Raw genomic sequence first — 27,762 nt, forward strand, 5'->3', positions numbered from 1 at the left:
TATTAAACTCAAATAATTCAATTCCGAACGTAGCCCCCATAATTATGTTACGTATTCGGGCAACAATAATATAGATGAGTTAGGCAAGGGGTTTTATAACGAATAACACGTTTATTAAACACTGATAACAAACCCCCTTCAAATGTAAACAAACCCAAACAATGATCCGAGCTCAGCTGCTCAAACAGTCCTTAATAGCGTTGCAGACCCAAACAGTCTTTAAAGTAGTATTGAAAAAAACAGTTCTCCAAAGCAAATTGCCGAATGAAAACAGTTCAAAGAACGATATGCCGACAGTTCAAAAGCTCACGGTACTTTTAAAAGGAGAGACTTTTTAAAGCGATGTAAATTCTCTTCCACGTCGATGTCCTTCGATTCCCAGCGTCGAACTCCCACGTCGAATTTTATTAAATATAACAACTTAAAGTGACTGACCTCTCTTCCACACTATTCTCAAACCCTTTCTGGTCATCCCAGGGGTCAACAGCGAGAATAGTCAACGAAATCCTTCCGAATGAGGATCAAACAAGGTCGAAGTCAATCCATCGAAAATCGATTTTTCTTGATCTCCAAACTTCACTCTCCATTAGCAAAGAAACCGTTGGCTCTGACCTTTTAAACTTTTGGCATTAACAAAACTTCATTTTTAACTAAACTGCGTCATCACATTAAATCACACAGTGATATGAAGTCATCTTGGCAAATCCAGCCACGAACTGCCCCACCTGACAGGGTGGGTCTTCCTTTTATACCCTGTAAAAAAAACCTGTCAAATGACCTCTACTGGCGGGAAAATGACATCACTCCACCATTACCTCATGTCCAGTATAACTTCAACCCCAGTCACGTGACAAGGGTACCACCGTCACGTGTCACGGGTACGTAACAATAGACAGCCGTTATTCCTTTTCAAATGTTTGGAGATTATTTAACATTATATACCCATCTTCTTTTAAAACTCCACCATGTGTCTTCTCTTTCGATGCTGAAAAAGCGTTCGATTGAGTTGCATGGAAATATTTATTTAATGTTTTAGAGAAATTTGGTTTTGGTGTTAATTTAAATAATTGGATTAGAATGATATATAAAACTCCTATTGCCTCTGTTATTACTAATAATTGTAGATCTCTTTTTTCAGCTTTCACGGAGGACAAGACAAGGTTGTCTATTAAGTTCTTTGTTATTTAACTTAAAATTAGAATCCCTTGGTATTCATGGGATTCTTGTGAATGAGATTTCTCTTTACGCTGATGATTTTCTGGTTTATGTATCTAATCCCGAGGAATCTCCCTGCCTTGCTAAAATTATTTAATGAATTTGGAGATTTTTCAGGATATAAAATAAATTTTAATAAAAATGAACTGTTTCCTTGAAATGAATCTGTTTCTATATATGGTAATACTCCTTTCAACATTATGGATTCTTTTAGATATTTATGCGTTATAATCTCTAAAAAAAATAAGGATCTTTACAAAGCTAATTTTGTTCCCTGAGTAGATTCTATGAAGTAGTTATTTAGTGGATGGAACCCACTTACATTTTCACTTGTTGGTCACATCCATATAGTCAAAATGCTAATTTTACCAAAAATGTTATATTTATTTCAGAATATCCCTGTTTTTTTGACAAAGATGTTTTTTTGATCGGATTGATTCTATTATCTCATCTTTTATATGGAATGATAAGAGACCAAGAATTAGTAAATGTCACTTACAAAAATTGAAAAAAGGATGGAGGTCTTACTTTGCCTAATTTAAGATGTATGACTGGGCTGTTAATGTGCAATATATGTCCTTTTGGTTACACTGGGTTGATAAGAAGGAACGGCCAATTTGGGTAGATTTGGAATTGAAAGCTGTGAAACAGTTTTATTTAACCTCGTTATTTGGAGCTGCTTTACAATTAGCTATACAATTAGCTAAAGTTGCTAATTTTAATTTTGTACCCCGTGATTAAGTATTCTTTACAAATTTGGCTGCAGTTCTGTAATTTTTTAATCTTAAAAAATTTAAACTTTGTAGTTTAATTTATTATAATTTTTTAAAGCATTCTTTGAGTGATCCAATTTTTTTACTTTGGAAAATAAAGGTATTAATTCTTTTTTGGATCTATTTAAAGAAGATAGACAATTAGTTGATAAATATTCTCTTTTGTACTCACACTTTTTACAATACCTTCAAGTTAGACATTTCTTACAAAAACATTTAACTAATTTTCCTTACATATTGAATGCCGGCTTGTTAGGTACTATTACGAGTATGAACCCTTTGACGAAAGGTTCCATTGGAAGAATTTATAAATTACTACCACAATGGGATAAGTGTCCTTTATTTAAGATTAAACAAGATTGGAACTTAATTTGACTTTTATGACGGAGGACTGGACACGGATTCTGAAGTTGGTTAACTCTTCTTCGATTTGTGCTAGTCATGCACTGATTCAATTTAAAGTTGTACATCATTACTATTTGACGAAGGAGAGATTGCCTAAAATGTTTCCTGATGTTGATCGTTTTTGTGATAGATGTAAATCTGAGACAGCTACACTGACACACGTGTCAGTCTTGTTCTACACTGGAACAGTTCTGGAAGTCAGTTTTTTTCTACAATTTCTAAAGCACTTAAAATTAACTTACATCCTAACAAATTAACTGTACTTTTTGGAATAATTCCTCAAAATATCCAAGCTATTTCTTTGTCTGACCAACATGTTATTGCGTTTGTTACATTGATAGCTAGGAGGGCAATTCTGTTGAAGTTGGAAGATACGTTGGCTCTCACTCTGTTACAGTGGTTCTTCCAAGTGATGCTACGTCTCAGTTTGGAGAAAATTAGAATTTGAACCTTTGAACCTGTGTTTGATTTTGAGAAAAGGAGGGGTTCATTTTCTCGTTCTTACCATTTGAGTTAATTGATAATTTTCTCCATGATATAATTGTATTGTTTTTTCTTGCTGGCGGTTTGATGGTTATCTTTTGAAGCTTTTTGTAATACGCATGGCTCCGGGGTTGAGTTCTTAATTTTTTTCCCCCTCACTTTTCTTTGCTTTAGTGGGCTTTTTTTTTCTTTTCTTTTTTTGTGTCACCATATTTTTCAATCTTTAAAACAATGTTTTTTTTTTCCTTGACACATTGTAAGTGTTATTTACTTCGATGTACTCTTGTTATTTTGGACAATAATAATGAAAAGATTTGAATAGATCAGACTCAGCAGAAAGCAGCTGATTGGGCAATCGAGGTCAGGTGACCAAGCAGTCTGATTGGGTAATCGTAAATTGAATAGCTCAACAAACAAATAAAAAGAGGGGTAGCTCAAGCGGAGCGGCCAGTAAGTGAGTGGGGCCAGAGCAGCAGTGGAGCTTTGAGGCTTTGACTCGAGGGGTTTTGGCGAGCAGAGGCGGAGGACAAACTTGCTCCCAGTGGGTAAGGCCGGGTAAGGTTCTTTAATTAATCTAATTAACTTAGGAGTTGGTGATGGAGGCAGTAGATAGGGCAGTCCAGTGCTCCGATTGTAGAATGTAGGAGTCAGGGACAGCACAGTTGTCTCTGATGACTACACCAACAAGAGAAGCATCCAGCTTCAGCTCTTGTCAACCCGAGTTAGGGAACTGGAGCTGAATGAACTTCGGATCATTCGGGAGGCAGAGGCAGTAATAGATCGAAGTTTCAGGGAGGCGGTCTCCCCTAAAAGTCAGGAGACAGGTAACTAACTGGGTGACTGTCCGGAGAGGGGGGGTGGGGAATAGACAGAGAGAGCAGAGCGCCCCTGTGGCCGTTCTCATCAACAATAAGTTTACTGTTTTGGATATTGTTGGTAGGGATGACCTACCAGGGACAAGTTGTAGTGGTCGTGTCTCTGACACAGTGACTGGCCCCTTTGCTGAGAAAGGAAGGAGGGAAAAGAGAAGAGTAGTAGTGATTGGGGATTCGATAGTTAGGGGGACAGATAAGAGGTTCTGTGGGAAAGATCGAGAATCCTGGATGGTGTGTTGCCTCCTTGGTGCCAGGGTCCGTGATATCTTGGATCGAGTTCTCGGTATTCTCAGGAAAGAGGGTGAGCAGTCAGCTGTGGTCCGAGTGGGGACCAATGACATAGATAGGAGTAGGGATGAGGTCCTGAAGAAGGAATATAGAGAGTTAATACAAAAGTTAAAAAGCAAGGGTGGTAATCTCAGGATTGCTGCCTGTGCCACGAGGCAGAGAGGGGAGGAACTGGAAGTCATGGCAGTTGAATGGGTGGCTGAAGAGTTGGTGCAGGGGACAGCGGTTCAGACTTCTGGAACATTGGGATCTCTTCTGGGAAAGGTCTGACCTGCACAAAGTGGACCGGCTGCACATGAACTGGAAAGGGACCTGGCGGCCAGGTTTGTTAGAGCTGTTGGAGAGGGTTTAAATTAGTTTGGCAGGGGGTGGGAATCAGAATGTGAGTGCAGAGATTGGGGTACAAGGACAAGGGCATGATGCTATGTGTTCTGAGTTGGTGAGGAAGGACAGGCAGGCGATAAAACATAAATGTAGCCACAGAGGGGTTGAAATGTGTCTATTTCAATGCTAAGAGTATTAGGGATAAAGTGGATGAACTTAGAGCATGGATCAGTATGTGGAGTTATGACACTGGCCGTTACTGAAACCTGGCTGGAGGAAGGACAGCATTGGCTGATGGAGGTACCGAGGTTGAAGTGTTTTAAAAGGAATAGGATGGGAGGTAGAAAGGGGGGGGGGGGAAGTAGCATTACTGGTCAGGGATAGTTTCACGTCTATAGAAAGGGAGGACGCTGCAGAGGGCGTGTCCATTGAGTCGGTGTGGGTGGAAGTCAGAAATAGGAAGGGAACAATCACGTGTGCTGGGAGTAGTCTATATGCCCCCAAATAGCCCTCGGGACACCGAGGAGCAGATAAGCAGGCAGATTTTAGAATGGTGCAGGAAATACAGGGTTGTAGTTATGGGTTATTTCAACTTCCCTCATATTGACTGACACCACCTGACTGCAAGGGGGATAAATGGGGCTGAATTTGTCAGGTGTGTTCAAGAAGGATTCCTGATACAGTATGTGGACCGGCTGATGAGAGGAGAAGCCATACTGGATCTAATTCTAGGTAATGAACCTGAACAGGTGGCAGAGCACTTTGGTGAGAGTGACCTGAACTCCCTTAGCTTCAGCATTGCTATGGAAAAGGATAAAAACAGGCAATGGGAAAGTGCTTAACTGGGGAATGGCTAACTGAAGGGATGAGGCGGGAACTAGCGGGAGTAAATTGGAAACAGATGTTCAAAGGTGAAAGCACAGAAGTAATTTGAAGGAAGTTTAAGGAACACTTGTGCTGGGTTCAGGATAGGTTTGTCCCACTGAGCCAAGGAAAAAGTGGTAGGAAAAGGGAACCGTGGCTGCCAAAACATGTGAGGCAACTCGTCAAGAGAAAGAAGAAAGCATATGTTAGATATAAGAAGCAGGAAGCAGGAGAGGCTCATGAGAAATATACGATAGCCAGGAAGGAGCTTAAGAAAGGATTTAGGAGAGCTTGAAGGGGGCATAAGAAGGCCTTGGCATATAGGATTAATGAAAACCCCAAGGTGTTCTATGCGTATGTGAAGAGCAACGATGACAAGAATGAAGATGGGGCCGCAAAAGGATAAAGAGGTCAACATGTGCCTGGAGGCGCAGGAGGTTGGGGAATTACTAAATGGATACTTTGCTTCAGTATTCATAAGTGAAAAGGATCTTGATCAGGGTGAGGTCGAAATAGAACAGGCCTGTGTGCTGGAGAATGTGGAGATTAAGGAAGAGGAAGTGTTGGATCTTCTTAAAAACCACGAATCACCAGGTCCGGACGAGATATACCCCAGGTTGCTGTGGCAAGTGAGAGAAGAGATCGCTGTAGCAGTAGCTATGATCTTTGATTCCTCTTTGGCTGCAGGGGAGGTGCCGGAGGATTGGAAAACGGCTAATGTAGTTTCCTTGTTAAAAAAGGTAACAGAGAAACCTGGTGAGACCTGGTATAGACCGGTGAGTCTTACGTTGGTGGTCTGCAAACCATTGGAAAGGATTCTTAAGGATAGGATCTACGAGCATTTGGAGAAGTACAGTCTACTCAAGGATAGTCAACATGGCTTTATGAAGGGAAGATCGTGCTTCACGGGCCCAATTGAGTTTTTTGAAGAGGTAACAAAATAAATTGATGAGGGTAGGGCGGTAGATGTCGTCTACATCGATTTTAACAAGGCATTTGACAAGGTACCCCACGAGAGACTCATCCAGAATGTCATGAGGCATGGGATTAGTGGATCGTTGCTGTTTGGATAAAAAAATGGTTCCTGGAGGAAAGCAGGGGTTAGTTGTGGAAGGAAAGTATTCCGCCTGAAGGTCGGTGACTAGTGGAGTGCTGCAAGGATCAGTCCTGGGGCCCCTGCTCTTTGTGATGTTTATAAATGACCTGGATGAAGACGCAGGAGGATGGGTGAGTAAGTTTGGGAATAACACGAAGATTGGAGGAGTTATGGATGGAGCTGTAGGTTGTCGACGGTTACAAAAGGGTATGTACAGGATGCAGAGTTGGCCAGAATAGTGGCAGATGGAGTTCAATCCGATTAAGTGTGTGGTGATGCATTTTAGAAGGACAAACCAGAAGGCTGAGTACAGGGTTAATGGTCGGTTACGTAAGAGTGTGTATGAACAGAGGGACATTGGGGTTCAAATCCATTCATCCCTCACGGTCGCTGCACAGATTAATAGAATAATTAAGAAGGCCTATGGGATGCTAGGCTTCTTTAATGGGGGGATTGAGTTCAAGAGTAGAGAGGTCATGTTGCAACTCTACTAAACTTTGGTGAGACTACACTTAGGGTATTGTTTTCCATTCTGGTCACCTCATTATAGGAAGGATGTGGAAGCTATGGAGAGGGTGCAGAGGAGATTTACAAGGACATTGCCTGGATTGGAAAACAAGTGTTATGAGGCATGGTTCGCAGAGCTGGAACTTTTTTCTTTGGAGCATAGAAGAATGAGAGGGGTCTTTATAGAGGTCTACATGATTATGCGAGGCATAGATAAGGTGCTAGCCAGTACCTGTTTCCCAGGGCACGAATAGCAAACACCAGAGGGCATACATACACAGTTAAGTTAAGGGAGAGAAGTTTATGGGAGACATCAGGGGTAATTTTTTTTACACAGAGGGTTGTGAGTGCCTGGAATGACTTGCCAGGGATTGTGGTGGAGGCTAAAACATTAGGGGTATTTAAGAGCCTCTTGCACAGGCAAATGGATTGAAGAAATATATGGTTTGGCTCAAAATCGAGCGCCGAAGGGTTTGTATTGTGCTGTCATATCCTGCCATATATTGTCTAGTGTCTTCTAGTGTCATTTACAATCCGTGTCCACGTACTTGCCATTGGTGCCTGTTAGTTCCCTTGGAATTCCGGGGCTTAGTACTGATAAATACCCATACAATGGCTACTTTTCGTTGAAGCTGGCATTTATGGAAGCAGATGTTGGAGTAACTGAGACTATTGAAACGGATGGAACTTTTTATTCTTGTGAGAAAGTTCCAAGGAGCATGCAAAGAGAGAAGTAGAGAGAACTTTTTGAACACCTTGTCCATTCACCATGTGTTCAGAGCTGCTTTTAAGAAGGTGCAAGTTCCTGCTAAGTAGGATGATGAGCGGAAAGGAGGAACTGTGAGGTGCATCCTGTCTAACCCTGTCATGTTACATTCTGGGAGCAGCTAGAGCGACCGGAAACCCTACATTTGCTGAAATGTTCGAGGAATGGAAATGGAGATTAACTGATAACGTGTTGGAACGTGAAGACGCCTTTTCCACTGGCAGTCCTGAGTTTGATTTCTCAAAGAGTACTTGCCACAGAATTAGAGCAGCCGAGGGCATCCCTTTCCGAGAGAGGTCTCGCCGATTGGTTCCAGCGGGGGTTCCTGACATTCATCCGTAGCTGATGAAACAGAGGGAAGCTGAGTTTAGTCATGGAGCAGGAGCGCCTATGCAGCCGGGAGACACGAGTGATAGACACGGGGAGAGACGGTCCCGTAGTCAGCTGGGTGACACGAGTGATAGAGACTGTCCAAGGGGTGATTTGATGCGCGAACCACTCACTCTCCTGAATTCCCCTGAGTAGAGACCCAGAACCAGCACATGCTTCTCGCATGACAAAGCTTTCAACCCGGGAATAATTTTCTAAACCACCTCTGAACCGTCTTCAGTGACAGCACAACCTGTCTCAGACAAGGGGCTCCAAACTACTCACAATACTCAAGGTAAGGCCTCATCAGTGCATTTTAAAACCTGAAAATTCCATCGCTGCATCCATACCCCATTCCTCTGGAAATGATCGCGGACATCGCATTGGCCTTCCTCACCACTTTCGCAACATGCATATTCACCTTCCGGGAATGCTGGACGAACAACGTTGAGTCCTTTTGCACCTCAGATTTTCCAATTTTCTCTACGATTAGTAAATAGCCTTCCATTTTATTCTGCTCAAGTGCAGCACCATACATTTCGTGCCTGTGTTTTATGTCTGCCACTTCTTTAACCATTCTCCTCATCTTCCTCTGTCATTTTGTAGACTTTCTACTTCCTCCAGATTTCCTGCACCTCCACCTATCTTCATCTGGACCGCAAACCTGTCCGTATGATCATCAATTCCAGCATCCAAGTCATTAACATATAAAATAAGAGTATTCATCCATCAGTTGTACTGTATCCTGCAGTTCTGTTATATATTATGCTACATCAATTGCAACTCTCTTTACGTTTAATCTAATACGCTTATTTTGTCCAGATTTTTTTTATAACTTTTGAAATCATATTTACTATCTGTATTAAGTATTTCAGCTTTACGTGAATAATTTCAAATCGTGCATATTCGATCCTCTGTCAATGTGTAATTCATCTGGTTGTCTCTGAGAGAGGTTAAATCTAAACAAACAGTGAGCTTCATGGTCGCCCTGGATTATTGCGTAAAATAACAATTAATATTGCTATTATCGTTATTCTTTCACTTGACTTTGCACAGATTGCTGTATTGTACACATTGAGTGTTTTGGCCATCCTGCTAGTGCTGTCCTTCATGGATTTTATTGTGTTTCTTGGATGCCCGCAGGAATGTCAATCCCATTGCTTCAAATGGTGATATATGTATATAGATAAGCTGTGATGCAAAATTTACTTTCAGCTTTGAACTTTGAACCAATTGGGCCGAAGGCTATTTTCCATGCTGTACGACTTAAAACATCTGCATTGCAAAACCAGGAAGAGTGGCCTGTTAAACAACGGAAATTCAATATAATCTAGTCCAGAATGATCAATCCGATATTCCCAAATTCAGAAAGGTGTTAAACACACGTTACGGAGCTCCGCGGCAGATGTACGCTTAAGAACAACAATGTAAAATGTTGTTTTAATATAGAGACCAACAACGTGTTTGAATGGCCCCAATGTCATTCTGTCCAAACAACAGCCACGGTTAAGAAGGTGACACAGACACTCTTCAACGAGGCCTTTTTCTCATCAAACTCCACAGCCCGAATCCCATGTAACCCGTTGTTCTGCTCTCTGTTGTGACTAAAACCAAATCTTTATCTTAATTGCGTCTTTCTCATACTCCCAAACAGACTACGCTTTGATCGCTGCAGTAAAATTACAGTGATTGCATTATAAATAACAGCACGTGAAAAACAGAGTATTTGCCAGGAGTGGGGTTCGAACCCTCGCGTTGGAGACCAGAACACTCGCGTTTACTAGGAAGCGGCTTTCTCGCCTTAAGTCTGGCGCCTTAGACCACTCGGCCACGCTGACCGCCCCTGCAGTACTGTCTCCACATGCCAGATAAACAGCTGTATTTCGGAATATTCTGACTGACTGTTTTGATGAGAGGGTATACATATAAACACACACTCTATCCTGGGATTTTAAATGAATATGGACGTGATGCATTTTCTCAGGTTGCCGAGCATGTGCGGAATCAGAGCGTACAGCATCACAGCACTGGAATTGTGCTGCACTCCGTTCAGGCCATCCTCCAGAGAAAGGATGACGCGGATTCGGGGAGTGTGCAGAAGAGCATCACCAAGATGCTACCTGAATTAGACGGTTTGTGCAATAGCGAAAGTTTGGGCAAACTTGTTCTTTTTCTCTGGAGCATCAGAGGTGAGGGGGAATCTAATAGACGTTTCTTAGATTTTGAGGCATAGATAATGGTAGAGCACGCAGAAGTTATCTCCATTCCAGGGTTTACATGTCTTTAAACGATCCCCTCTTAGGGCATACAATTCAACTAAGAGGGGATCGTTTTAAACAAGATGTGCCAACACCCTACCACTCTATGTCGGCAAGACCAAGGACTGATTGTTGTCCTCAGCAGAGGGAAAACAAGAGGTCCTTGAGCTAGTTCTCCTTGGAGGATCAGAGGTGGGGCACGTCAGTAACTTTAAATTGTTGGTATAACTCTTTCCTCTACTTTCTTAGGAGACTGCGGAGATTCAGCATGACATCAAAAACCTTGATGAGCTTCTATAGATGTGTCGTAGAGAGTATATTGTCTGTCTGCAACAAGACGTGGTACGGAAATACCGTACCTTTGAAGGAAAATCTTTAAAAAGTTAATGGATTCTGCTCAGTCCATCACGGGAAATGCACTCCCAAACATTAGGCACATCCACATAAAAAGATGTCATCGGAAAACAGCATCCGCCGTCAGAGGTCGTCACCATCCTGCCATGCTCTTTTTGCGCTGCTGCCATCGTGTAGATGGTACAGGAGCCTCAGGACTCGCACGGCCACGTTCAAGAACAGTTACTATCCCATCAGCAATCAGACCTTTCATCAACAGGTGATAATGTACGCTCACATGCCCATCCATTAAATAATCTGACAACCAATTATTTTTATATTTTTATCTTTTCTATATTGATAGCTGAGTATGCCAGGAAGAGCTCAGCAGACCAGGCAGCATCTGTGGAAAAGCGTAAGCAGTCGGCGTTTCGGGACGAGATGCTTCAGCGCGATTTTTTTTTCTGAATAAATCACTCACTCAGAATTCGGTGTACGGTGATCTGTTGCAATACGATGAACAGTGTCAAAAACATAATCTTATCCTCGAACAGTTTTACTAATCCACCTCAAAAACCCAAGGTTTGTTTGCAGAAATAACGTCGCCTCGATTGAATGATTAAAGACAAATTTTGTCAGGAGTGGGATTCGAACCCACGACCACAGAACACTCCCGTTTGTCGGAAGGACTTTCATTCCTTGAGTCTGGCGCCTTAGACCACTCGGCCACCCTGACAACTTTTGATGTGTGTTTGAGAACGGAATAAATGCCTGATTTGTAAGGAACGTCATATCCACACAAAGACGTATATCATCCTGTCAATCGGAAATGAAAGCGAGAGTGTTACAGTTTGTTCAGGTTAGGCAGTTTTTGTGGAGAGTGAAGCTGTAAAATATTACAATTCGAAGACTCGTGAGACGCGTCTCTGCAAGAATTTGGGAAGGACGTTTGTTGAGATGGATGAGAACGCCTGGAAGTCTCATCGCTTTCAGATTTAGGGAAGCGGAGAAATAAACGTTTATAGACAGGACTGAATCTAAAAACTGGGTGGGAGTTGATCGCAACAATGTCAACAGAAACTGAACGCAGTAGGTTTTAATTATACCCGGCAACGCTGCTTTACAGATGGATGTTGGTAAGTAGACTACAAGGCTCAATAATCTCATGATTTTGGGATAAAGCGAAGATGTGACAAGGTTCACAAGAAAATGAGACATCGTGCGGAAAGGCCGTTCGGTCTCCTGTGTCTGTTTCATCATTCCATCATGGATGAGTTATGACAGTCAGAATGTTGTTCAGGCTTGTCGGTCAATGGAGGTGGAGAAATGGGGATTGTTTGTACTGTGGCCAGCCAGGACATTTCTAGGATGCCTGCCCTCAGCGATCAAAAGGGAGTGCTCAGCAGCGAAAATGGAGGTGGAGAAATGGGGATTGTTTGTGTTGTGGCCAGCCAGGACATTTCTAGGATGCCTGCCCTCAGCGACCAAAAGGGAGTGCTCAGCAGCGAAAATGGAGGTGGAGAAATGGGGATTGTTTGTACTGTGGCCAGCCAGGACATTTCTAGGATACCTGCCCTCAGCGACCAAAAGGGAGTGCTCAGCAGCGAAAATGGAGGTAGAGAAATGGGGATTGTTTGTACTGTGGCCAGCCAGGACATTTCTAGGATGCCTGCCCTCAGCGACCAAAAGGGAGTGCTCAGCAGCGAAAATGGAGGTGGAGAAATGGGGATTGTTTGTACTGTGGCCAGCCAGGACATTTCTAGGATGCCTGCCCTCAGCGACCAAAAGGGAGTGCTCAGCAGCGAAAATGGAGGTGGAGAAATGGGGATTGTTTGTACTGTGGCCAGCCAGGACATTTCTAGGATGCCTGCCCTCAGCGACCAAAAGGGAGTGCTCAGCAGCGAAAATGGAGGTGCTGGTGAGCCGGACGATACTCCCTTCAGCTCGCAAGACACGGATTCAGATCCCCGCTACCGTGAGTTACCAGCGACTGTCTCTCTCCCTATCCGCTTTGGTGGATTCTTGTACCGAGTGCAATCTGCTGGACGCTGATATAGCCTTCCAGGCTGGAATACCTCGCGAGCCGCTCAGTACCCCACTGGAGGTCCGGGCTCTGGACGGAAAACTGCTGGCTCGGCTGACCCACAGTACGCCACCCCTGAACTTGGTGCGATCCGGCAACCATCGGGAGGAGGTACGATTCAGTCTCATTCTTTCACCTCAAGCCCCGGTAGTTCTAGGGTATCCATGGCTGACCCAACACAATCCCCACATTGACTGGTCTGCCGGGAGAATAGCCAAATGGAGCCAGTCTGACACGCCAACTGTCTGCGGTCAGCCCCATCTCCCAGTGACCCCGCCTGTCCCGGAACCCTTCGATTTGTCCCGAGTCTCCACAGAATACCATGGCCTGGGACCGGTATTCAGTAAACAGCGGGCCCTTTCCTGCTTCCTCAGCGTTTATATGATTGTGACATCGAACTTCTCCCCGGGGCCTCGCTACCGACCAGTCACCTTTTTAATCTCTCCCGACCGGAGAGTGAAGCAATGGAGAAGAGCATCAGCGAGTCCCTCGTTGGCGGGCATTTTCAGACCTTCATCTTCCCCTGCAGGCGCCGGTTTCTTCTTTGTAGAAAAGAAGGACGGGTCGGTTCGTCCTTGCATTGATTACAGAGGCCTAAACAGTATAACAGTTAAGAGCAAGTACACTCTACCCCACGTTAGTTCAGATTTGAGCCACTGCGTGAAGCCACCATTTTCTCAAATCTGGACCTTCGTAACGCCTACCATCTCGTCAGGGTGAGGGAGAGAGACGAGTGGAAGATGGCCATTAATAAACCTCTGGACACTTCGAATATTTGGTCAGGCCGTTTGGCCTCACCAATGCTCCCGCCGTTTTTCAAGCCCTCATTAATGACCTACTGAGGGACTTTATCAATCGGTTTGTATTCGTTTACCTGGATGATGTCCTGATATTTTCTAGCACCCCTCAGGAACACGTTCACCTTGTCCGTCAAGTCCTCCAGAGACTGTGGGAGAACAAGTTATCTGTGAAGACGGAGAAATGTGAGTTCCACGTTCCTTCGGTCAGCTTCCTGGGAAGCATTGAGAGCGGGCAGGTGAGAGCAGACCCCGAGAAGATCCGGGCAGTGGAAGAATGGCCTAGGCCCACGAACTGCAAACAACTTCAACGGTTCCTGGGGTTTGCTAACTTCTACCGCCGATTTATCAGAGACTACAGTCGAGTGGCAGCCCCCTTTACCTCGCTTACTACCCCCTTCTGTTGGGACTCCGAAGCTGACGGCGTTCACCGACATGAAGAGGCTCCCATCGTGGTCCATCCGGACCCAGCCAGTCAATTCACTGCCGAGGTGGACGCCTCTAACTCCGGGATAGGAGCAGTCCTGTCCCAAGGAGCAAGGTCGGACGAAAAGCTTCACCCCGGCGCCTTCTATTCCCGCCGACTCCCCACGCCGAGCGGAATTACGACGTGGGGAATCGGGAACTCCTGGCGGTCAGACTAGCCTCGGGAAGAATGGCGACACCGGCTGGAGGGGGCAGAACAGCCGTTTGTGGTTCATAAAAACCTGGGGTATATTCAGACTGCCGAACGTTTCAACTTCGACAGTTGGGCCGAATAATGCCGTTTGACTCCAATATGTCTCCAAGGAGGACGCTTCCAGCGCAAGGACTATCCTCCCACCATCCTGCGTGGTTGCCACCCTCACTTGGGAGATCGAGTCGAAAGTAAAAGAAGCCCAACGGGATGACTTCGACCTCGGCAATGGACTCGGTGATCGCCTGTATGTGCCCGTTTCAGTCAGGTCTCAGGTTCTGCAATGGGGGCACACGTCTCGGTTCGCCCGCCACCCGGGAGTAATCGGACCCAAGTTCTCCTGGAAAAAAAAACACTTTTGGTGGCCGTCCATGGAGGCGTATTCCCGTTCTAATGTCTCCGCATGTTCCTTCTGCTCCCTTGAGAAAGCCTGTCATCGGCCACTTGCGGTTTTACTTCGTCCTCCACCTGTCCCCGGTAGCACATCGCCGTCAATTCTCAGCTTCTCAAGAAATCTCAGATCCTCTCGCCCGCCACATCTTCCGTCTCCAAGGAATCCCCGTAGACATCGTGACCGATCGAGGTCCCCAGTTCGTCTCACAAGTACAGAAGGCACTCTGTCAAGCCTTAGGTGCATCGGTCAGCCTGTCTTCCGGCTTCCACCCGCAGACGAATGGGCAGACGGAACGGATCAACCAAGACCTGGAGGCGACGCTACGTTGTCTAACAGCAAACAACCCGTCGACTTGGAGCGACCGCTTCCCGTGGGTGGAGCACGCCTACAACTCTCTGGTGAGCTCTGCCTTTGGAAGGTCTCCATTCGAGTGTTCCCTGGGGTACCAACCCCCGCTGTTCCTCGCACAAGAAGAGGAGATTGCGGTACCGTCGGTTCAGGACCATATCGATCGGTGCCTTAAGGTTTGGGAGGAGACACGCGCGGCCCGACTCAGATCAGCAAAACACAATCAGAAGTCGGCCGACGGCCACTGGGCCCCGACGCCTGAGTACCAACCGGGGCGGATGGTGTGGCTTGCATCCAAGGACATCCCGCTCAAGAACGAGCATAGGAAACTCGCCCCTCGCTTCCTGGGGCCATTCAAGGTCGAAGGTGTTACCAATTCCTCGTCGGCCCGCCTAAAACTGCCAAGATCTATGCGCATCCACCCGACTTTTCATGTTTCCCTGTTAAACCCAGTTTCCGTCAGCCCCTTGTGTCCCCCGGCTGAGACTCCACCACCTGCCCGTACCATCAACAATCATCCGGCATACACCGTCCAAAGACTACTGGATGTGCGCCGTAGGGGCAGGGGTTTCCAATACCTGGTAGATTGGGAAGGGTGCGGTCCAGAAGAGCGTTCCTGGGTCCCCCGCTCCTTCATCCTAGACTGTTCCCTCATCCGGGATTTTCATCGGGACCATCCAGGCTGGCCTGGAGGATCGCCAGGAGATTCCCATTGAGGGGGGAGTACTGTTATGGTCCCTTCTGGCAATCTCCCACCTTGGTAGTTACCTCATGAATTGGGCCTCATTCGCCTCGTTTAGTTTCCAATCATTTCCAGGTTACACTATCTACACACACCTGCTTTCCATCAGCAAATGCAGGAGAAAATCTCTGTGATCAAATCAGGGAACTGCCAGTTCATTGATCGACTCCGATATGAGTAACCTCGTTTCATGGTTCCTGGGACTGCCAGTTCTAAGTCTAGCATAACTCCTGGATACCGGTTCCACGCTCGCTACGACAAGAACGCCTCCCGCGCCCGTGTTCTGCACTCGTGTTCGTCCATCGCCTCGCTTGTGTAACATTTCTGGAGTGATTGATGAACAGACAAAGGGTGGGATTGGAGGAAATTGTTAAAGACAGCCAACTTTTGAAAAAGGAGTAATTGATTTTGATGAGATAAGGCAGCAAAGAGGACCTCACATTGGAATAGGATGTGGGATGCATTAACTGGTGATTGGGTGAGTGCTCTATAACTCTGTATGTCGGGGTGTGATAGGCATTTATGGTACGATAGAAGGTGGGCTTTATATGATTCCTGTATCTTCATCTCGTCACAAATTAGCTCCACACTTACTCTCCTAGACTAACCGTTTGTCCCCGATTTAAAAGAGATACAGTGTTTTTTTTTGGAACGATAGGGTATAGAATGACTCTGTCCACAATTCCTTAACCATCTACAAACACAAGAGCCAGTGGCAGGAGTTGTAGAAATTGAGCCTCTGTATTGGAGTCTTGACTGGACTTTTTTGCCATAGCAAGAATGCAGGTTCTTGGGAAGAATGAATGGCCACTTCATTCAGATGGTGTAGACCCAGAGTTCTGAAAGTGGAGGATGAAGAGATTGTAGAGGCATTAGTAAAGATCGTTCAAGAATCACTACATCCTGGAACGGTTATCATTGAGTGCTCCGATTTTCAGGTGGCCTTTGACAAGATTGCTTAAAAGTTATAAGGCCGTGGTATTATAGGAAAGATTCTAGCATGGATAAAGCTGTGGCTGCATGGTGGCGGAAAAGGGTGTGAATAAAAATAGCCCTTTCTCTCTGGCTGCTGGTGATTAGTGGTGTTTCACAGGGGTCTGTGTTGAGACCGATTCTTTTTATATCATTTGTCAATTCTCTGGAGGATAGAATTAATGCCTTTTTTTTGCAAACATTGCATACGATTGACTCTAGGTGTAGGGGCAGATTGTTTTGAGGAAATGGGTGAGTTATAGAAGGACTTGAACAGATGAGGTGATATCTTACCAAACTTTTGTATAGCTGTAACATTGCCTCATTGTTTTTTGTATCAATCCCACGGTTGATGAATGCCATCACACCATCCTGGGTATCTGAGTAGCCTCGGCATCAAAGGTAATGTGAGAAGGCGGGGGAGTGGGACTAAATGGGAGAATGGATCAGCTCATGATAAAATGGTAGAACAATTAGATGGGCCGAAAGGTCGACTTCTGCTCCTTTCTCTTATGGTCTTAAGGTCAATACGCCTTCTTAACAACACTGTCAATCTGCGCAGTAGCTTTACGTGTCCTGTTGACATAGAAACATAGAAAACCTACAACACAATACAGGCCCTTCGGCCCACAAAGTTGTGCGGAACATGCCCCTACCTTAGAAATTACCCATAGCCCTCTATTTTACTAAGCTACTTGTACCTATCTAAATGTGTCTTGAAAGACCCTATCGTATGGGGCGATTAACTAAGGAGCATGGAGTGAGTATGTGTGTGGCTCCCGAGTTTTATTGAAAATCTACCTGTTTATCTTTGCCGTATGCTCGAGATAGCTCAATATTTAACATTGTGAACAACCCGGGACGTTGCTGGACACCGAAATGGTAAATAAAATGGGCGAAATGGCAAATAAAATGCACCTTCGAAGTAAAACTGGGGAAAAAGTTAGCGAAGCCTCAAGCAAGAAAGCTGATGTTACGGTAGTGGCGCCGTTGCTCACTGCCGGACCTGCGCCACCCGATGACCTGGAGAGGCGTCGTTCAGTACTTCTTACTGTAAAGGGAGGTGTTTTCTTTTTCTTTGTTACTGCGCGTGTTAATCAAAATGGCTTCTTTATTTTGTTAAAAGTAGGAATGCTTCTTTGTTGCTAGAGAGTGCTGGAAGCTTGTTTGGGTTAAAATTTACTGATAACGAGAATTGTATTCCTCTGTCAACCAATTGGGATTAATGTTGTTCTCTCTTCTGAGCCTGTAAGCTATTGTTGGCGGGCTTTTGAGCAGATCGGCGCGAGGGGGTGAGAGAGAAAGGACGCGATGCTGTAAACTGGGCGATGAACGGACCCCAGGCGGGGGTCCAAGGCCAGCAGGTACCCCGAGGAGAGGTGTGCTTAGTTGACCACTTCGGGTGGTCCTGTGCTGCGAGTCGAGGAGTTCGGAAGGGATCGAATGGTGGCCAGAAAACTTCAGTAATTGAGCTCCAACGGTTGTGCACGAAGTGGTTTGGACTTTGATAAGTTTGGTGCCTTTTATTTATTTTCTTTTCCTTCATATATACTGTATCGTTATTAATCACTTAGTTATAGTAACCTTTATAAATTGTACTCATTTAATCTCATATGGTGTACCGTCTGTTTTTTGGGCGAGGCGGAGACATCACACAGCATCCACACCAGCTGATTACCCAGTTTGGCGGGGCCGAAGGCTGCTCCCCCTAGACTAGAACGAGTTTGAGCGAGCCTGAGGCGACTCAGGGGGTTACAGTAATGTTGGGCATCTGCGTTATCTGCTGGCGGACACATTTAGGCGATGGGTGTGCATGTTTGTCCCAACAAAGATGTGGACATATTAAATGTGTCTTATCAACTGAAGGAGCTTCCAATGTCAATGTGTCCTTCAAAGGTGTCATTCCTCAGACACAAAATCTTGAAGTAAAACATGTCGTGGTAGCTTATGAAACAGATTTGAATTACCTTTTGTTACCATTCTCCTCAATTGTATATGCTCTGTATGTCGTTTATGTTTAGGAAACAATACCGAAAGAGACCCAAGAAAAAATCAGTTTGTGGCGATGAATAAGCACTTTCATATCACCAACTTTAATTTCTGCAGTGACTTATTCACAGATATAGAATTTTGGGGACAGTTTTGTACCTTGTACTCACTCCAAGGGGAAGGAGGATTTTTAAACATAACATTTTATGTTTGTATAAATAACATGGCAGAGAGCTGGAGAGTCGTCTAAGAAACTATAGTTGCGAATCCATGTGTATATGTCCATTTGTGTGATGGTATGCCGGCGTATGTTTGTGCTTGTCTCTGCCTGACTGTTTGTTTGTGTAGGGGGGTGTTGTGTTTATATATGCTAATGGGTGTGCCTTATCGTTTGTCGAGACGAGGTGACTACTCAGAATAGTGGCTACTGTAGTAGAAACCATCCGGGACACCGGAGCGGAGTGTGTATACTGGTTTAGGCAGCTTTCAATTGCCTGTAAGGTATACAGTAACAACATGTGCTGCTGAAGGGACTCGGCCCGAAACGTCGACTTTACTCTGCCACATTTTGCTTCCTGGCCTGCCGAGTTCCTTCAGCATGTTGTGCCTGTTGCTTGGATTTCCAACATCACAACTTTTAAAGACAGCCTAACTTCAGCCTCTGAGACAGAGATCACAGTGTCACCAGCTTCAGCAGGGATCTTCATCAGCTCCCTTTCAAAGCCGTCTAGAAGGAGTCGCCTTCATCTGGTAGTGTAGCATCGGTGCTATTCATGCTATTGAGTTTCGCTTGTAGGGAGTAATGTCTCCAATCCCTACCAGCGTTGTCGTACATCCAATGCCTCCTCCAACCTCGTTCAAAATTGTCTCTTCGCTCTTAAAATAGCCTTGGTTTTCTGGTATAGAACTGCGTCGCCAGACTTAAATGCTACAGATCTAACATCCAGCAGACAACTTTCTGGTGCATCCACGGCTTCGGATTTGGGAACGTACGACACGTCTTTGTAGGCGGACACTCATCCACACAGGTGTTAATGACGTCATTAACAACTGCAGCATACTTACCCAGATGTGAAGATGAATCCCTGAATACAGTCCAGTCCACTGATTGAAAGCAGTCTTGTAAGCGCTCCTGTGCTTCCCCCATCCGTACCTTCTTGGTCCGCACTAATGGTGCTGCAGTCTTCAGTGTCTGCCAGTCTCAGGCAGTAGAAGTACAGCCAAGTGAGCAGACTTCCGGAAGTGAGGGCGTGGAATAGAACGGTGGAAATTCTTGATTGTGGTGCAACAGTGGTCAACTGTGTTGCTTCCTCTGGTATTTTAAGTGATCTGTTGATGTCAATTGCTCAGAGATTATTTTCAGACTGGCCTGTTTAAATTCTCCCCAAAAGGATGGTGAAAGCGTTAGGGTGTGTTGTTTCGTCCATGTTGATCCCATCGCTCAGATCATCTAATGACTGATTAGCATATTCCTGAGCTAGAACGTATACCGCTAATGTATACCAAACTGACCCCAGAAATCTCTCCTCGTAGGTGAAATGGGTGACACTTAACTGCTAGATATTCCAGGTCTGGTGAGCAGAATTGAGATAGCACTGATATATTTGTGCAGCAAGAAGAGTTGATCATGAGGCAACCTCTTCCATCCCTGCTTTTGAGAGACTCTGCAGATCTATCCGGACGTTATTTAGTAAACCCGTGAATCTGATTAGCTGCATTCGGTACAGAACAGATTAACCAGGATTCAGTTAAACAAAGGATACACCGGTCGTGATGTCCCTCTGATTCAGTACCTTACCTCTGAGATCATCTATTGTATTAACCAGAGACTGCACGTTTGCCAACAAAATAGTCGGTGTTGGGAGTTTAATACACCGTTTCCTTAAATGCACATTTATCCATGACCTGCAGACACGTTTCCTGTGTGGGATCCGGCGAGGAGTGCGTCCACCATTGGCATTGTTTCCGTTGTTTAAGCACATGAAGATATCTTTTTTTGACTGTACTGACCATGGAAGCCGTTGTGCTTTTTAGCTGTATCAGTCTGAAACGAGAATAGTTAATCGATTCCATTGAGAGTTCTGCTGCCACGGAAGTCGCCTCGAGCCGTCCCGGAAGAATCCTTTGGGTCGCCATGAGTCATGGACGACTGAAGGACACTCGACAGCAACACTCGTTTTTTATGGGTTTTTTTCTTTTCGAATGCACTTACAACATCTCTGATCATTCATTGTTCTCAGAACTTGCATCCTTGTCTCTTCCCCCATGCAGAACAGTTTAGTTCAGAAGCACTTGTCCTTGAATAACTCTCACAGGTCGGATGTGAGTTTAACCAATCACAGCTGTTCACCAGCAGATACACTCTCCCCTTTCTCCCCATACTAATTTGCAGCAGCTTGTGTCCCTGTAGGACTGTGTTTGTCCGCCTTTTGTCTCCATTTGTCCGCCTCGTTTCTGTGCGGTGCTGGGAAAAAAAGTATATATACCCACGCAGTCCTGGTTTGTACAAGTCTGTGTTCTTTCAATGTTGTAGGTGACTGGTGCTAGGCTGTGCCTTCTCAGTGTAATCTGCTGTTCTTCATCCCTTTATGTGTTTGGAAAATGGGCTTGTTCTGGATATTCGTGGAGGTGTTGGTGTCTGTCTTCCTCCATTTTTGGTGCTTTGTTAAGTTAACATTGTCGGCTTGTCACGGAGTGCAGAGCAGGGATGAGTTTTGTATTATTGTAAAAATTTAGCCCTTCGCAAGGATTTCATAGGTCTCTGATCACACAGTACAAAGCTGATTAAGTCTCGGTGTACAATGTCTTCCAGCATTGCTCCATGGCTGTGTAGTTATTTTTATGTCCAGATGCTGTAAACGACTGGATCATACAATTGCCTTCAATTGTCAAGGTCTGTGTACTTACAGTATGGTGCCACGGGTGGAAAAGATCCGTGACCTTGCAGTACGGTTGAGCATGAGCCCTGACAGTGAGGTGCTGAACGTGTGTATAGCTCAGAGATCGAGTGCAACGCTGGTATTGTCGAACACTGGGTCATCAGTGTTGTATTGTCATAAATTTCTGACCTTGAATTTTAGACGTGTACTGGCGTGTGTCCTCACTGGCCGGTGCTGTGCTCTGGCAACTCAGTGTGTTCGGTCTGTGTCTGCAGTTGATTAAATCCACCAAAGTATTTAATGCTCTTTTAAAGACCCAATACCACTTCTTCCTGCATATCACCACGTCTGGGAACATCACCCCACCCATTTTCTCATCTCGCTTTCCTCCACGTCGCTCTACTAGAAGAGCATCAATGCAAAGTATTTATTTTATACCTCGTATTCTTTCTCCGGCTCAGACATAAACACACTCCTTTGTGCTTGAGTGACCCTGTCTTCACCCCTGTTCGTATCCCTGGATGCGTAAAATGTCTTGGAATGTACTTTAATCCTTCTCACCGACGTCACATCCTGGACACTGTTTACTCTCCTGATTCGTGTTGTGATTTGTTTCTTACTTCTTATGTGTTCCTCCAAAACTCAGTCCCACTGCGGCTTCCTAAACATTAAATACAACTCAGTGTACTTTTTCACTATATGCAATATCACCCATCATCCTAAGTTCTTGAATGTCATCATCCTACACCACTTTTCTCACAAGGATAGGGAACTCCTGACTTCTGACCAGCTGCACTATGATAGACAAGGACGTATCCAGCACATCGACTCCCAGTGTATTTCCTAGGAGTCCTGTCCAGTTCTCCAGAATTAGCCTTTCCGAAGCTGGCACTTCCTACGATAGTCTTATCCCTATCAATGACCATTTGAAAACCTCCAGAATTATAATCCTTAAATCTTTCCCACTGCAACACCGATTATCTCGCTACTCTCCTTTCCTAATTATGTTAAAGTATGTCCTTCCCTGGTGGACGTCCACATACTGTTTCGGAAAACCTTCCTGTACTCTGCTAACACATAATGCCCCATCGGAGCCCGATATTGTAAGGGTGTCCGAGTCATTCTGCAAAGACGTATCACCAATTACAGCTACTCTTTTTTTTTTTAACTCACCCATAACAACTGGCCCTCGAAACGACGGGTTATAACGGAAGCAGGAGTGTTTGATACAGACAGCAATATTCTCCAATAACAGCTTGGTCGGAACCAGGAATCAGGGGTAGCAGGTTTGCCTGAAGACTCAATTTAATCGGGCGGGAGGTGAGGTGCAAATGGGATTTCTGTGGGAGCTGATGGCCGTGATGCTGTCGGGATCAGCTGTAAAAATCTGTTTTGTAATGCTAAGGCAACACATATATCATGCTGGAGCAAATCCGGAGCCCAGGCAGCAAAAGTGGAAAAGAGTAAATAGCCGACGTTCGGGCCGCCGCCCTTCATCAGGGCGCTGATTGTGTGTGTTGTTTTGTATTTCGAGAATCGGCCAGTTTTCTCTTGTTGGTTTTGTAACTCTGTTCGTCACATTGTTTCCTCCTATGGACAACTGGGGGTACAAAATAGAGAGCATGAAAGCAGCTGAATTGTAATTCTTTACAGCATTTATATCTAACGTTTCATCAGTCTCAAAATCAGATTCAATGGGTATTTTAACGCATTCTTGAGTTCCTCTCGGAATTTGCTCTGAGTCAGGGCGTAAATACACGTGTTGGTGCAGGAACTGAGAACCTGCAGCATTCCCGCTGTCTTTTCTGTGATGTACCGGGGATCCGTGACAGAATAATAAACATCACTCTTGGAAATCCGTTGATAGATATAAAATACTACCTGTGTTCCCCACAACAATATGAAACTACCGGTTACGCTGAAGAGCAAAACGATGGATTTGCGTCGGTTCTCCATCTCCCTGTCCTTGCCATTCTCTCCACTCTTTTGTCCCCGGAGCCCCCTACGGGCACGACTGGTCGCTAGAATCCGCCTGACAGTCAGAATATTCAACAGCAAAATCAGAAAGAATGGGACACAAGGAGTTAACATACGGTGAAACATCGCAAAAACCACCCATGAGGGAGAGTTTTGGAAGCTCGATGTAAGAACACAATACCAGGGAACACCATTAAATATTTCGCTAGGCTCGTATACAAAGTACCAGGGGACACTCTCCAAACAGACCAGCACACTCACTGTCCCGATAATCACAGCCGCCGTTCTCTCGGTGCAATATTTTGTTTTCAGCTTCTCGCAGCAAATGGCCACAAATCGATCGACGGTGAAAGCGACAGTCAACCAGACAGAGGTCGCAGTGCTCGCAAAAATCAACCAAAGCCGGAGTCTGCACACTGGAGTGATGAACAGGAATGTACGGTAAAAATACATCCCAGCAGTCCACCTCAGCAGAGGATCGGAGATAAAGACCAGGAGATCGGCCACTGCCATACCCACCAGGTACCGAGTAACACATTTGGAGAGACCGCACTTTCCCCGGGACAGGATCACAATCGCCACCAAGTTCGCTGGAAGAGAGGCAGGGAAAAAACAGGTGAGAAAATACTGATTATGTCAATGCCGCAGCTTGAGGAGAAACTGTAACATTTCCATTATTTTCTGCATTTTGTGCATTTTACGTCAAGAAAAGCCAGAAGGCTGACGGAAACAGGGTTTGAACAGAAAAATAAAGTCAAAATCTGGATACAGATGGTTACCGATAAAAAAAAATGTGAAGCGTGTCCCGAAAGTTAATCTGTCTCCTAAGAGTCAATACTGGATGGAACATTGTCTACCGGCGCCTTCCCCATCCGGTTTCGATAAAATGAATATATCCTGATTCTTCCATTGGACAATAATCAACTTCCATGGCGATCCCTGTCAGCGACAGAACAGACGAAGGACGGAATAAAAACAGTAAATGCTGGAAACACTGATGCAGTCAAAATAGAGTATGTGGAAGAGCAGTTAAACTGTCTCCTCGCAGAACTCTTCCCAGAGAGGTAACAGGACTGTTTTCTCTTTCCATATAAGCTGCTTGGGTCTCAGTGTTTCCAGCATTCCCCGTGTCTGTTCCCAATTTAAACTGTTAAACAGTCTCCTCGCAGAACTATTCCCAGAGAGGTAACAGGACAGTTTTCTCTTTCCATATAAGCTGCTTGGGTCTCAGTGTTTCCAGCATTCCCCGTGTCTGTTCCCAATTCCAACTGTTAAACTGTCTCCTCGCAGAACTCTTCCCAGAGAGGTAACAGGACTGTTTTCTCTTTGCATATAAGCTGCTTGGGTCTCAGTGTTTCCCGCATTCCCCGTGTCTGTTCCCAATTCCAACTGTTAAACTGTCTCCTCGCAGAACTATTCCCAGAGAGGTAACAGGACAGTTTTCTCTTTCCATATAAGCTGCTTGGGTCTCAGTGTTTCCAGCATTCCCCGTGTCTGTTCCCAATTCCAACTGTTAAACAGTCTCCTCGCAGAACTCTTCACAGAGAGGTAACAGGACTGTTTTCTCTTTCTATATAAGCTGCTTGGGTCTCAGTGTTTCCAGCATTCCCCGTGTCTGTTCCCAATTCCAACTGTTAAATCTCCTCGCAGAACTCTTCCCAGAGAGGTAACAGGACTGTTTTCTCTTTCCATATAAGCTGCTTGGGTCTCAGTGTTTCCAGCATTCCCCGTGTCTGTTCCCAATTCCAACTGTTAAACTGTCTCCTCGCAGAACTCTTCCCAGAGAGGTAACAGGACTGTTTTCTCTTTCCATATAAGCTGCTTGGGTCTCAGTTTTTCCCGCATTCCCCGTGTCTGTTCCCAATTCCAACTGTTAAACTGTCTCCTCGCAGAACTCTTCCCAGAGAGGTAACAGGACAGTTTTCTCTTTCCATATAAGCTGCTTGGGTCTCAGTGTTTCCAGCATTCCCCGTGTCTGTTCCCAATTCCAACTGTTAAATCTCCTCGCAGAACTCTTCCCAGAGAGGTAACAGGACTGTTTTCTCTTTCCATATAAGCTGCTTGGGTCTCAGTGTTTCCAGCATTCCCGTGTCTGTTCCCAATTCCAACTGTTAAACTGTCTCCTCGCAGAACTCTTCCCAGAGAGGTAACAGGACTGTTTTCTCTTTCCATATAAGCTGCTTGGGTCTCAGTGTTTCCAGCATTCCCCGTGTCTGTTCCCAATTTCAACTGTTAAATCTCCTCGCAGAACTCTTCCCAGAGAGGTAACAGGACTGTTTTCTCTTTCCATATAAGCTGCTTGGGTCTCAGTGTTTCCAGCATTCCCCATGTCTGTTCCCAATTCCAACATCTGCCACTTCAGTGACTTTACAACAGAGCATTGACTGATTCCAACAGACACAGCGCAGTCTGACACAACCTCACAGACAGACACGAAGTCTCCCACTGTGATAATCACAAGAAAGACGGGGGAAAGGTATTCAACGGCCAGTAGTAAACCCAGTGCCGCAGGCAGCTAAATTTCTGCTGCGGTTTGGTTTTAGATCCGGATCCAAGAATCCACAGTCCGTGTTTCCATTCCGTTCCTGAAATGCAGAATCCTGGAACTGGACATGTGGCAGTAGAACCAGCGACGGAAGCAATCGCAACATTGGAATTAGACTGCAATTCCCACCAACGGCATTTGACACTGTGGCTTACCGGGAATTCCAAAGACAGAAATAAAAGGATAGTAAACTCTTCGTATCCGCCTGATGACTGAATGCACCATTTCAGTTAGAATCTGTGACTTCTATTGCTTCTGAATTCACAGCTGCAGCTGACACTCTGAAGTGAGGCATTCGAATAGACCGTTATTTATACAGAGCATCAGTCTCCAGAGACGGTTGTACCCCTGACTAACTTTCTTAATTACAGCTACTTGAACAAATATTTAATACCATTGTCTCTAATGTCAGTATGAGCCGATTGGAGATAAACACATCAAAATCGTTGGGCATTACCTCAGCAGTGATTCATCTGGTGCAAATAATGCCGGAGCTTTAATTACAAAGACTACGTGTTATCTCAGAGCAGCCGCACTTACAGATTTCACGTTTTTAGGGCTAATTATTCATTTGTAAAAGGACGTTAACCGACACCGATCGACCCTAAATTTCTTCCCCGCATTTTCCCATTTGAACAGTCCTTGAGTCCTTCAGCTCCCTCCTGAGCACATGTACACACACACACACACACACACACACACACACACACACACACACACACACACACACACACACACACACACACACACACACACACACACACACACACACACACACACACACACACACACACACTTTGGGGTGGTGACGCTCCTCCTATATCTTCCAGTCTCTGAGGCCGTGGGCGAATGTTGGGTTCATTTTGTACTTTTGTGTTTATGATACAATTTTGGGGTGTGGGTTTTGTCCTGCACCTGTCAATCTGTGATAAAGTGTGAAAATGTAGTATTATTTCTGTGAATTCCAGAAAAGATAAAGACGAACGTAAAGGGATGGCGGGGTGGGGTGGTTGTTGCACAACTAATCATGGATATTATTAGTGCTAAAGTCAGGGACAACATATTAGGGGGTTCAGATACTGAGCCATTTGAGTGAAATTGAAGGGTCCAATCAAACTGATGTGATTGTACTACTACTACTACTACCTGGAGTCGGGTAATGAGACTTTCTGTGTGTGAGCAGTTAAGCAACAGTGGCCACAAGTCCATTAATTTTAGGATAGCTCCAGGTATGATCCCTGTGGGAGAGTCTGAAATAGAAATAGGGCAAATTATGATGGAATTAGGCAGGAATTTAAAAAAAAAATGTTAATTAGGAAAATAAATCTTTTTTCTAGCAAGTCTACATCAGAAATATGGAAAGTTGTTAGAGATCATTGTACAGAGTACAGATAGGCATGTTGTTGTTAGAAGGATGGACAGAAATGGGAATATGAATGGTCCTTGGATGTACAGGGAGGTGCTGATTTCAGTCAAGAAGAAAAAAAGAAATATATGTCAAGCTTCGGAAGTTAAGATCAAATGAGCACAAGGATTATAAAGAAGCCACAAAGAACTAATGAAGGGAATACTTGCAGCGTGCACCGCTGGGCACTGAAGAGTGTGGAAGAACAGATGGATTTGGAAATACGATCCATAAGGCCATCAGAGGAAGAGGAGGTTTTAAAGACAGCTTTTGGTACTTAAAACTTGATCAATCAAAATATTGAGTAAGCGGCATGGAGAGTTTGTTTTGCTTTGACACTTTATGAGACATTGGTGAGGTCTAATTTAAGGTATGGTGACCACTTATAGTTACCTATCT

At 44.9% G+C, this 27,762-nt stretch overlaps 1 long non-coding RNA gene and 1 other non-coding gene across 2 annotated transcripts in view; both read right to left on the reverse strand.

Moving 5' to 3' along the window:
* LOC140722301 (uncharacterized) overlaps nt 1-27,762 on the reverse strand; it is a 1,042,646-nt gene that overhangs the window by 205,467 nt on the left and 809,417 nt on the right. The gene's annotated exons all lie outside the window — the stretch shown is intronic.
* Nucleotides 11,190-11,292, reverse strand: trnal-caa (transfer RNA leucine (anticodon CAA)). The gene is made up of 2 exons: nt 11,255-11,292; nt 11,190-11,224 (listed from the first exon to the last, which is right to left on the reverse strand). It is a non-coding gene; the product is annotated as a tRNA-Leu (tRNA).

Source organism: Hemitrygon akajei, unplaced genomic scaffold (assembly GCF_048418815.1).
Source record: "Hemitrygon akajei unplaced genomic scaffold, sHemAka1.3 Scf000074, whole genome shotgun sequence".
Classification (NCBI taxonomy): domain Eukaryota; kingdom Metazoa; phylum Chordata; class Chondrichthyes; order Myliobatiformes; family Dasyatidae; genus Hemitrygon; species Hemitrygon akajei.